Genomic DNA, 13,427 nt, shown 5'->3' on the forward strand with positions numbered 1-13,427 from the left:
CTGCCCGTGAATCATGCTGATTAACTCCCACTGACTATCAAGGTGTGCCACGTTCTGCGTGCATGGGTGGCACGCTGGTATTCGCAGATGCGTCGCGGTTCTGAGTCGGCAAGTGGCGAAAGAATGAAAACAAATCTGTGCCGATTTGTTCTCGAGGTCTCGCGGAACAAAGATGCGCTGTGGTGAAGCTGTGGGGGATAAGGATAAGGGGTGTTGTGTGACCTCGTTGACCAGTTTGACAAACGCAGAGGTCAGCGTGGATGAAATGCGTTTGAATGATGCGCATGCGGGAAAGAATAGCAGAAATGAATGCATGTGTGAGGTCACTGCACTGATGTATGGCCATAATATGCCTCTAAATTTGCTGTGATATAATTATTATGTGTTTTTGTGTTCTTATTACGCAATATCTCAAGTGTGAGCCTACTCTTATCTAGCATGAATTAAATCAGTACCCAAACAGTTCCCTGGAGTGGAAGCTCGTGAAGTTCACCTTGAGGACATAAGAATCTTTAAGTAACAGTGGAAATAAAGGAAAAGAGCAATCCCTCTCCCTTTTCACACATTAACAGCTTCCTTCCACATGCATTCAAAACCAAACAGACTTTGAAATAACATTTTAATTGCACTGCAAATGGAATGAAAACTAATTCCATCTGCCTGAAACCACTGTCGGTTGTCATCCAACCTATAATGAGTTGCCCCGACTGTCTGTAAAATGAACAGCCTGTGGGCCATTCACTTAGCCGAATATATTACAAGAGAACACGAGACGCGGGGACAGGACCTATGAATCTTGCACAATAACGCCGTAGCTGAAACTGCGGCTGCGCTGATTTATTCCCAACTTGAGGGGACTCTGAGGTAATAACTTGCCTCATAGTAGGTTCCAAACTCCCAACTCAGTTAGCCACAATAAAACTCCATGATGTGTACATATATTTGGAAAATGAATGTCTGTTAACTTGGACATTATCATCTACCCATACTGTACGACTGCGCTAATTGAGAAACCTGCAGACAATCAGGTAATTTGCAAATGGGGGGGGGGGGGGGTCTAAAGCACACATTGTATGGGGAAGGTGTAGGAGCAGGATGTATGAATGAACAAACCAATAGGGGGAAGTCACACTGCCCTCTGTTGATTACATTTAAAGCTCAGCCAGGCAAGACGTGACCTGCCAATCTGTAATTACTGGGTGTTTACATTCCACATAGAACATTTATACAATGTGACAAATGTTTCAAATTTGTGTTAAATATTACTGCAAAAAATGTTTCCATGACTGATTACAAGGCGCTGGGTTACAAATGGCCTTGGTGAGGTTCAGTAAAATCCAAATTTTCACAATGGACAAATAAATTTTAAAAAACGATCAATGACAAAAAAGACAGGTAGAAACCGAATGCACAAATGCTCTTGTAATGTAGTGAATTTTAAACTGAAAAGCTGGAATGTTTGAGCTGCTATTCGTTAAGGTGTTACTTTACACGTCGAAAATATGAAATGCCAAATCGTGGTTTTCGTGCTTAATCTTTGTGCTCGGCCACAAATTAGCTGAAAAATATTTAGGGATTGCAAATGCTAAATTAAACGTGTGTGTGAGAAACTGATGAATGAAGTTCAAGCTCTGCGAGCTTCAGACCTGTCAGATTGTGACTGTAATAAGGTTGGGGTCAGTGGTTTTGTGCTCCTGGTGCAATTTATTTCACCATTCACCACAATTACCAACTGATTAGTTTTTATGTGTCTGTTTATTTTGTGTAAATTCAATATAATAAAATAAATATTTATTTTAAATATATTTTTTAAAAATTATTTATTTATCCAATGTTCCAGTTTTATATATTTTTTTTATTTATATATAATTATATTGTCAAGCTTTGTGTTTATCTGTATTGTGCTTTTTCTTTTTTATAAAAATGTGGTAAATAAAAAGTTTGGTGAATTAAAAACTGTCTATTTTCAAACAAAAAACCCACACACATTTACAGAACCAACGTAAAACCTAAGTAAATCTTTGATGGGGTTTTTTGGGTTGGAACAATGCGCCGCCACAGAGGCATGTCCAGCACAACACTGAGCGCGTTCTCCATGTTGAATCCTCCCCGCACGTGTTACCGGCTGAGCCTTGTTAATCAAGCGAGGCATCGACAACGCGGTTCCGGGAAGGCGCGCGCCTCGCGGATCTCCAGTTTCAGGATGTTCACTTTATGACCCCCAGAAATCACATCGTTCACGTTTTGACTTCACATTAACGCTATTAAGCACGCGCTGCGTCGTCGGGCTGCTGTCACGCGCGTCCAGGCCGGCGCTCGCGATCCTACGATGTCCCTACTTAATGTAGGTCAAAGCAGTGACGGAAGGGTGTCCTCCGTTGAACCCGCCGTATTAATCCACATCGCAGTCCTGCAGATGGCGCGCACAGTCAACCGAGTGCCCTGGGTGCTCGCGCGACGATATCCGCGTGGAAGCCTGAGAGATGGCGGTGGTCCGAGGCGACACCTCCGTCTCCCCCGTAGCGTGCATCTGGAGGGGCGGCGAGCGCCGAGTTCGGGGGTGCAGCTCCGCCGAGGCGCGGAGCCTCCACGCCGCGCGCACGCGGCGCTCCAGGAAGCAGGGCGCTTTATCAAACGGGCTGATCGAGCGTAACCTTAGTTGACCTCTTTGTCAGTGCTTCAAGACGCAGAGCTGCTTACAGTGAACGTCCTCCAGCCGGTGCACAACACACGACTCGCATACATGAATAATTTATTGAAAGTATCTATTAGACAGTAGCCTCGGCACGGTTCATTATTCAGGTCTGAACTACAGAAAAGCGTGTGCGCACACACGCACACCTGTCACTGTCTAGACAGGGAGGGGGCATTAAGGCGGTGGGTGCGGGGGGGATCCCACATGACCCATTACTGCTTTATTCTGTGCCAGCTAGAATATATCTCAAGGCGTTGGATAATGACAAAAAAAATCAACAACAACAAGAGAAAAAAGCTCTCCCTCCACCTAATCTGATTGGCCGGCTGAACCGACACCAATTTTTTTCCCCGCTCGCAAACTCGAGGTCAGCTCGGGACGTTAAAAAATAAATAAATGAGAAAATAGAAATGCGTAGAAAGTGGAAGACACGGCAGACAATCTAGCTTGTTGGCGTCCGCGATGAGTGACGGCGCCCGCGACCAATCAGCGCGCGCGGCGCAGCTGGCTCACTGTACTGACAGGGGCGACGTCCAATGCGAAGTTCAGACGCATGATGGACACATAACTGACAATTCACCCCCTCCCGTCCTGTGGATCCAAACCGGGGAGAGATTCGGGAGTTCATTCACATTTGTGAACGCCGATAGATTAAAGAGTGGGCGCCGAAGCCCACACGGTTACACGAATATATAAATTAATTTTAAAAAAGGAGGGCTTTGTCGACGAGGCGCGCGTGCTCCGGCCGAGGGAGCGAGGCGACAACCTGTTTTGAACGCACGCCCCGTATCGTCCAGGTTTCGTTCCGCTCCGTGATTTACATTTATACAAACGGCTGCTCAAGGGGGGATAAGCTGGAACATATCGAGTAGGAGGAACAACACTACTACTACAACTACTATTACTATAACTCCCACCACTTCCAGAGCCATACTGGAGCGGGTTTTACATCCCACCGCGCTGCCAGCGATTGGGGCACAATAATGTTGACGGATTGGTGATCCAACCCAAGACAGCGCACTGTTCTTCCAATAGCAGCTTTAAGTGAAAAGGCGTGCCTGCCCTCCCCCCCTCCCCCTCCTCCTCCACCACCACCACCACCCCTCAAAGTACTCGATGTATAGTTAAAAAATGGGAGGGCACACTTGAACCGAGCTGCTCTATGAAGGTAGGCTGCAGCGTGTGTTTATTGATGAGATGAAAAGAAGATGGAAGTGAGAAATGAAACAAAGTAAAGGAACATATTAAAAAACTAGAGGCGCTTCGTCGGGGGAAAACGAGGGGAGCCGTGGAAACGCTGTGGCCACTTTTTGAACGTGCTTCGAAGTGCAGGTAAGAAATTGAGAAAAGTAGGAAAAGGGATGGGTCCTCGCAATATCTATATCGGTGTTATTAAAGGCGAGAAATAAGAGTTCTCACCAGAAGAGTCTCAAACGGTGCTTGTGGACTTTATGGTGAAACGCGTGAAATACGTCGGACTTCCATGTAGTTGTGACTGGGTTTAGGAACCACATATTAAGCCCTGCGTAATCGGAAACTTCATTCTCCAGATGATCTCCGACATTAAATACACGAGACGCCAGCGTGCGAAAATGAATCGAACCGAGTCGCTCGTGGTCGGAGGGCTCAGTTTTTTTACGTGCCAGAGGTTTTTTTGTTGTCCTTTTATATTCGCCTACAAAAACGCGCTGCCCTGGCATGACGCAAGTTTCCCATCTGTCATTATTCTCAACGTGCCCCGTTTACCTTTAGCCCTTTACTTTCGGATTTGACCCAGAGCCGGGCTGAGACACTGGTCCAACTGTGTTCACAGGTCTGTTTCTCTCAATCAGCGGAAGCCTCAGCGATGCTCGCAGGCTGCTCGCTCACATTTTACACACTGTGAGCCCGGAACAACTGTGGCAGCCGACGTGCGCATTTGGCTTTTAGGTCAGTTATGTGAATCGGAGGAAACGCGTTTCCTTATTGCAGTTAACCACTATAACACCCTCTCACTAGAAATCTTTTTCCAAAAATACATTTGAACTTGCCGGAAAAGATTGTTGCGATGTCCGAAAGGCATCGTTAGTAGCGGCTCGCACAGCGCGTACAGTCAGACAGATGTCTAGCCTACATTTTTTATGAATTAATATCAATATCGGCGTGGCATTTATGAGATGGGGTTACATTAAGATGTGCTCAGCTGGCGGGGAAAGGCTCGCTGGTATCGTGTCTAAAGGTAAAACAACACCGCGAGCTCGGATTCTCAGATAAATCACAACTGGATCCAGTGGGACGCTGGTCTGGATTTTGGTGCCATATTTCTCCAAAAGGAGCGATCACTTTAACCGTCGCAAATCCGCTTTTAGAGCGACAGCCCGGAGTATGTGAAAATGTTGACGATGTGAGAATGTTTTGGCAAAGGGTGGCCTAGATAACTGCGGTCAAGTGAGCCGTCGTTCGTTCATCCGTCGTTCAGCCAGCCGCGCTTCAGAAACGTCTTGCGCCCGTATTACGCGCTTTACAGCAGAGCACAAAACACGCTCGTCGCGACTTCCTCTTTTCATAGCGACACGTCTGGTCTGTTCAAAATATTGAAAAATACGAAACAAAATATTGCATATATAGAAAAACTGTCGCCTAATAAAGATCTGTATACTTTTACTGTAAAATTAAGCATTTATTAGTATTTAAAACTACCATGTCATACTGTGAAATTTTTATAATTAATAACTTAACTTTGGTGCATAGTTCCAGGCCCAGACCACTTTCCCCTTGTTCTACTAGAGGTGTACTATCACCACACAAAGATCTGTATATTTTTACTGTATAGTTTTGGATTTATTAAGTATTCAAAACTACCATGTCATACTGTAATACAGTTACCTTTGATCATTAATAACTTGACTTTGGTGCATAGTTCCAGGCCCAGACCACTTTCCTCTTGTTCTACTAGAGGTGTACTATTACCCCACAAAGATCTGTATATTTTTACTGTATAGTTTAGGATTTATTAGTATTAAAAACTACTAAGTCATACTGTAACTGTATGGGCCGTATAGTCAACTTTAATCGTTAATAACTAGACTTTGGTGCATAGTTCCAGGCCCAGACCACTTTCCCCTTGTTATACTAGATGTGTACTATCACCCCACAAAAATTCATGTATTTTTACTGTATAGTTTAGGATTTAGCAGTACTTGAAAGTACTATGTCATACTGTAATACAGTCAACTTTAATCATTAATAACTTGACGTTGGTGCATAGTTCCAGGCCCAGACCACTTTCCCCTTGTTCTACTAGAACTGTACTATCACCACACAAAGGTTCGTGTATTTTTACTGTATAGTTTTGGATTTATTAGTATTCAAAACTACCAGTTCATACTGTAACTGTATAGGCCGTATAGTCAACTTTAATGATCAATAACTTGACTTTGGTGCATAGTTCCAGGGCCAGACCACTTTCCCCTTGTTCTACTAGAGGTGTACTATCACCACACAAAGATCTGTATATTTTTACTGTATAGTTTTGGATTTATTAAGTATTCAAAACTACCATGTCATACTGTAATACAGTCAACTTTGATCATTAATAACTTGACTTTGGTGCATAGTTCCAGGCCCAGACCACTTTCCTCTTGTTCTACTAGAGGTGTACTATTACCCCACAAAGATCTGTATATTTTTACTGTATAGTTTAGGATTTATTAGTATTCAAAACTACCAAGTCATACTGTAACTGTATAGGCCGTATAGTCAACTTTAATGATCAATAACTTGACTTTGGTGCATAGTTCCAGGGCCAGACCACTTTCCCCTTGTTCTACTAGAGGTGTACTATCACCACACAAAGATCTGTATATTTTTACTGTATAGTTTTGGATTTATTAAGTATTCAAAACTACCATGTCATACTGTAATACAGTCAACTTTGATCATTAATAACTTGACTTTGGTGCATAGTTCCAGGCCCAGACCACTTTCCCCTTGTTCTACTAGAACTGTACTATCACCACACAAAGATTCGTGTATTTTTACTGTATAGTTTAGGATTTATTAGTATTCAAAACTACCAGTTCATACTGTAACTGTATAGGCCATATAGTCAACTTTAATGATCAATAACTTGACTTTGGTGCATAGTTCCAGGGCCAGACCACTTTCTCCTATTTCTGCTAGATGTGTACTATCATCACACAAAGATTCGTGTATTTTTACTGTATAGTTTAGGAGTTATTAGTATTCAAAACTACCAAGTCATACTGTAACTGTATGGGCCGTATAGTCAACTTTAATCATTAATAACTTGACTTTGGTGCATAGTTCCAGGGCCAGACCACTTTCTCCTATTTCTGCTAGATGTGTACTATCATCACACAAAGATTCGTGTATTTTTACTGTATAGTTTAGGAGTTATTAGTATTCAAAACTACCAAGTCATACTGTAACTGTATGGGCCGTATAGTCAACTTTAATCGTTAATAACTAGACTTTGGTGCATAGTTCCAGGCCCAGACCACTTTCTCCTATTTCTGCTAGATGTGTACTACCATCACACAAAGATTCGTGTATTTTTACTGTATAGTTTAGGATTTATTAGTGTTCAAAACTACCAAGTCATACTGTAACTGTATGGGCCGTATAGTCAACTTTAATCATTAATAACTAGACTTTGGTGCATAGTTCCAAGCCCAGACCACTTTCCCCTTGTTCTACTAGATGTGTACTATCACCCCACAAAAATTCATGTATTTTTACTGTATAGTTTAGGATTTAGCAGTACTTGAAAGTACTATGTCATACTGTAATACAGTCAACTTTAATCATTAATAACTTGACTTTGGTGCATAGTTCCAGGCTTAGACCACTTTCTCCTTATTCTACTAGTGATGTGCTATCACCACACAAAAATTCATGTATTTTTACTGTATAGTTTAGGATTTAGCAGTACTTGAAAGTAGTATGTTAAACTGTAACACAGTCAACTTTAATCATTAATAACTTGACTTTGGTGCATAGTTCCAGGCTCAGACCACTTTCCCCTTGTTCTACTAGATGTGTACTATCACCACACAAAGATTCGTGTATTTTTACTGTATAGTTTTGAATTTATTAGTATTCAAAACTACCATGTCATACTGTAATACAGTCAACTCTAATGATCAATAACTTGACTTTGGTGCATAGTTCCAGGCCCAGACCACTTTCCCCTTGTTCTACTAGATGTGTACTATCACCACACAAAGATTCGTGTATTTTTACTGTATAGTTTAGGATTTATTAGTATTCAAAACTACCATGTCATACTGTAATACAGTCAACTCTAATGATCAATAACTTGACTTTGGTGCATAGTTCCAGGCCCAGACCACTTTCCCCTTGTTCTACTAGATGTGTACTATCACCACACAAAGATTCGTGTATTTTTACTGTATAGTTTAGGATTTATTAGTATTCAAAACTACCATGTCATACTGTAATACAGTCAACTTTCATGATTAATAACTTGACTTTGGTGCATAGTTCCAGGCTTAGACCACTTTCTCCTTATTCTACTAGTGATGTGCTATCACCACACAAAGATTTGTGTATTTTTACTGTATAGTTTTGGATTTAGCAGTACTTGAAAGTACTATGTCATACTGTAATACAGTCAACTTTGATGATCAATAACTTGACTTTGGTGCATAGTTCCAGGCTTAGACCACTTTCTCCTTATTCTACTAGTGATGTACTATCACCACACAAAGATTCGTGTATTTTTACTGTATAGTTTTGGATTTATTAGTATTCAAAACTTCCAGGTCATACTGTAATACTCTATGGGCCTTATATTCAACTATGATGATGAATAACTTGACTTTAGTGCATAATGCCAGGCCCAGATTATGTCACTTTTCATAAAAAAACTGAGTGAGGCTAAGCACACACACATTAAATCCTTTTATTACCATCTGTTAGGACTCCAAAGTGTGACTTTTAATATTGAAACTAAATGTTTAATGTTTAATATAAAGTCATTGAACAGTCAAAAACTGAATATTTATGTGTGAAACATACATTAACGTGGTGGAGGAGTTTGTGTGCCTGAATGACCCCGGGAGCTATGTTGTCGGGGGCTAAATGCCCCTGGTAGGGTCTCCCAAGGCAAACAGGTCCTGGGCTGGGCTGAAGTGGAGGAAGTGTCCGGAGAGAGGGAAGTTTGGAGTTTGCTTAGACTGTTGCCCCCGCGACCCGCCCCCAGAAAAAGCGGTTGAAAATGGATGGATACTGAAATCGTTATTTGTTCTCATTAAACCATTTCCCATGTCTGGAGTTTGTTTTATCAAAGTTATTGCCGTCTCTGTTCTTACACATTGTAATATCTAGTTTTGAACACTAAAATGTAAATACAAAATGTATATAACCAAATATTCAGGATTAGATTTAATGCAATTATTCTCTCTTCACAATACAGACTTAAAACAATAAAAAAGAAAGTTACACACTACACTGTTTGTAGTGCAGTACTTATTGGTTTTATGCTTGACTGTAAGGGCCATATTTCAGCATAACATGGTACTACTAAAATCCTAAACTATACAGTAAAAGTACACAGATCTTTGTGGGGTGATAGTACATCTCTAGTAGATCATGGGGAATGTGGTCTGAGCGTGGAACTATGCACCAAAGTCAAGTTATTGATCATCAAAGTTGACTGTATTACAGTATGACATGGTAGTTTTGAATACCAATAAATCCTAAACTATACAGTAAAAATATACAGATCTTTGTGGGGTAATAGTACACCTCTAGTAGAACAAGAGGAAAGTGGTCTGGGCCTGGAACTATGCACCAAAGTCAAGTTATTAATGATCAAAGTTGACTGTATTACAGTATGACATGGTAGTTTTGAATACTTAATAAATCCAAAACTATACAGTAAAAATATACAGATCTTTGTGTGGTGATAGTACACCTCTAGTAGAACAAGGGGAAAGTGGTCTGGCCCTGGAACTATGCACCAAAGTCAAGTTATTGATCATTAAAGTTGACTATACGGCCTATACAGTTACAGTATGACTTGGTAGTTTTGAATACTAATAAATCCTAAACTATACAGTAAAAATATACAGATCTTTGTGGGGTAATAGTACACCTCTAGTAGAACAAGAGGAAAGTGGTCTGGGCCTGGAACTATGCACCAAAGTCAAGTTATTAATGATCAAAGTTGACTGTATTACAGTATGACATGGTAGTTTTGAATACTTAATAAATCCAAAACTATACAGTAAAAATACACGAACCTTTGTGTGGTGATAGTACAGTTCTAGTAGAACAAGGGGAAAGTGGTCTGGGCCTGGAACTATGCACCAACGTCAAGTTATTAATGATTAAAGTTGACTGTATTACAGTATGACATAGTACTTTCAAGTACTGCTAAATCCTAAACTATACAGTAAAAATACATGAATTTTTGTGGGGTGATAGTACACATCTAGTAGAACAAGGGGAAAGTGGTCTGGGCCTGGAACTATGCACCAAAGTCTAGTTATTAACGATTAAAGTTGACTATACGGCCTATACAGTTACAGTATGAACTGGTAGTTTTGAATACTAATAAATCCTAAACTATACAGTAAAAATACACGAATCTTTGTGTGGTGATAGTACACATCTAGTAGAACAAGGAGAAAGTGGTCTAAGCCTGGAACTATGCACCAAAGTCAAGTTATTGATCATCAAAGTTGACTGTATTACAGTATGACATAGTACTTTCAAGTACTGCTAAATCCTAAACTATACAGTAAAAATACATGAATTTTTGTGTGGTGATAGCACATCACTAGTAGAATAAGGAGAAAGTGGTCTAAGCCTGGAACTATGCACCAAAGTCAAGTTATTAATGATTAAAGTTGACTGTATTACAGTATGACATAGTACTTTCAAGTACTGCTAAATCCTAAACTATACAGTAAAAATACATGAATTTTTGTGGGGTGATAGTACACATCTAGTAGAACAAGGGGAAAGTGGTCTGGGCCTGGAACTATGCACCAAAGTCTAGTTATTAATGATTAAAGTTGACTATACGGCCCATACAGTTACAGTATGACTTGGTAGTTTTGAACACTAATAAATCCTAAACTATACAGTAAAAATACACGAATCTTTGTGTGATGGTAGTACACATCTAGCAGAAATAGGAGAAAGTGGTCTGGGCCTGGAACTATGCACCAAAGTCTAGTTATTAACGATTAAAGTTGACTATACGGCCCATACAGTTACAGTATGACTTGGTAGTTTTGAATACTAATAACTCCTAAACTATACAGTAAAAATACACGAATCTTTGTGTGATGATAGTACACATCTAGCAGAAATAGGAGAAAGTGGTCTGGCCCTGGAACTATGCACCAAAGTCAAGTTATTAATGATTAAAGTTGACTATACGGCCCATACAGTTACAGTATGACTTGGTAGTTTTGAATACTAATAACTCCTAAACTATACAGTAAAAATACACGAATCTTTGTGTGATGATAGTACACATCTAGCAGAAATAGGAGAAAGTGGTCTGGCCCTGGAACTATGCACCAAAGTCAAGTTATTGATCATTAAAGTTGACTATATGGCCTATACAGTTACAGTATGAACTGGTAGTTTTGAATACTAATAAATCCTAAACTATACAGTAAAAATACACGAATCTTTGTGTGGTGATAGTACAGTTCTAGTAGAACAAGGGGAAAGTGGTCTGGGCTTGGAACTATGCACCAAAGTCAAGTTATTAATGATCAAAGTTGACTGTATTACAGTATGACATGGTAGTTTTGAATACTAATAAATCCAAAACTATACAGTAAAAATATACAGATCTTTGTGTGGTGATAGTACACCTCTAGTAGAACAAGGGGAAAGTGGTCTGGGCCTGGAACTATGCACCAAAGTTAAGTTATTAATTATAAAAATTTCACAGTATGACATGGTAGTTTTAAATACTAATAAATGCTTAATTTTACAGTAAAAGTATACAGATCTTTATTAGGCGACAGTTTTTCTCTATATGCAATATTTTGTTTCGTATTTTTCAATATTTTGAACAGACCAGACGTGTCGCTATGAAAAGAGGAAGTCGCGACGAGCGTGTTTTGTGCTCTGCTGTAAAGCGTGTAATACGGGCGCAAGACGTTTCTGAAGCGCGGCTGGCTGAACGACGGATGAACGAACGACGGCTCACTTGACCGCAGTCCTAGACATGGGACCACGCTCTGGTGTAATTAAAGTTGCAATAGGCGCTTCCTGCGTGCCTTTTGAGACACTATTTTGCAAAATATTCATGGGCGACTTGTGATTCGCTCGCTCTTTAGCATCGGGTCGAAGCAGTAATGCGCTTCACCGCCTTAATAAAGTTAAAATGCCAGGATGGCGCTAGTGTTTGCGCCTCGAAAAGATAATAAAAATAGGGCAGCGACTCTCCAGAATCCACTCGAGCGACCGTGGGGAATCGCGTCGGAGCAACATGTCAGTCTTCTTTAGGACACCGTCTATCAGCGCGCGTGTGCGTGCGCGCGCGCGCGGGGACGGAGAAAGGGACGGGGATCCGGCGTGCGTGCGTGCATGTGTGGCAAACAGATGATGTCCCAAATCGCTCGGCTTTGTCAGGGACGGGGAGCCGTGCGGCGCGTTCCCATTGTGAGCGCCGCCGATAGTTCCTCCGGCGGCCACGGCGCCGTCGGGCTCCCGCTAACGGGCACCGGCTCCGGCCGTAGCTCAGAAGTTGCGCGCAGGTACAGGCTACGGCTTTGCGTCAACACATTAGTCATTCCACAGGTCGGTTCCGGTGCGGTCACTCAACGTGCCGTCCCACCGTGAGAGGACGCGAGAAAGCCGGTCGTGGGTATGACACACGGGAGGCTTCCTCAGCGCAGATACGGTCCGTGGGTAGACACACACACACACACACACACACACACACACACACACACACACACACACACACACACACACACACACACACACACACACACGTATAAATAAATATATAGTGATTTCCTCCCGTTTCACGTTTGTTGTGATCACTTCCTCCTCCCGCCTTCATTCAGAATATGATTCCACAACGTAAATGAGCTGCAGTCCTATAGGCTCGCTTATGTAATTGATGGCTGCACCGGCCCATTTGTTTTCTGAATGGACACGTTTGGAGAACACAGAGCTGCGCGAGCGAGCTCCACGGAGCAGAAATGCAACATTTCACTCGGATGTCAGGCTTCAGCTGAGCACAGTTATAAACCTATCATATGAATCGCGGCGTATTGATTGACAGACTGCATGTGGGCGAGTAAAGTAAAAATTAGACTGTCACAAAGTGTGTGCCGGATTGAGTCCCCTTCATCTAAAAAGAAACACCACATCCAACTTAACATCTGTATTTCTGGACATTTCCTTGTTTGATGAATGGGAGGGCACTTGTCTTGTGTGTGAGTGAGCTCTTAACACGGCGTGATGTCAAAAACTCTCATTTTCTCCACACAGTAGCTGCTGGAAGAGTGACAGCCATTATTTGCCTTGGGAGTGTTTGTAGTATCAGGTGGCCAGTTTCATCTCACTCAAGTCACTAATGAGTATTTCTATGTATATATTCCACATGTACATTAATATTCAGCTTTTCCGCCATCGCCATTCGCTCGCTTTCTGTGTCACTGTTTGAGCCCACCCATGACTAATGAATATTTAAGAGCATGTCTGCAGACTAAGGAAACTCATTATT

General features: G+C 41.5%; 1 protein-coding gene across 2 annotated transcripts in view; it reads left to right on the forward strand.

The window, feature by feature from the left end:
• Window positions 1-3,776: 3,776 nt before the first annotated feature.
• Window positions 3,777-13,427, forward strand: part of zbtb20 (zinc finger and BTB domain containing 20) — a 37,805-nt gene continuing 28,154 nt past the window's right edge. The window contains exon 1 of one of the 2 annotated variants that reach the window (XM_029174678.3): window positions 3,777-4,027. The gene's annotated coding sequence lies outside the window, so the exon portion shown is untranslated. The remainder of the gene's footprint in view (window positions 4,028-13,427) is intronic. The other variant, XM_029174677.3, reaches the window with a different exon arrangement.

Source organism: Betta splendens, chromosome 14 (genome assembly GCF_900634795.4).
Source record: "Betta splendens chromosome 14, fBetSpl5.4, whole genome shotgun sequence".
Taxonomy (NCBI): Eukaryota; Metazoa; Chordata; class Actinopteri; order Anabantiformes; family Osphronemidae; genus Betta; species Betta splendens.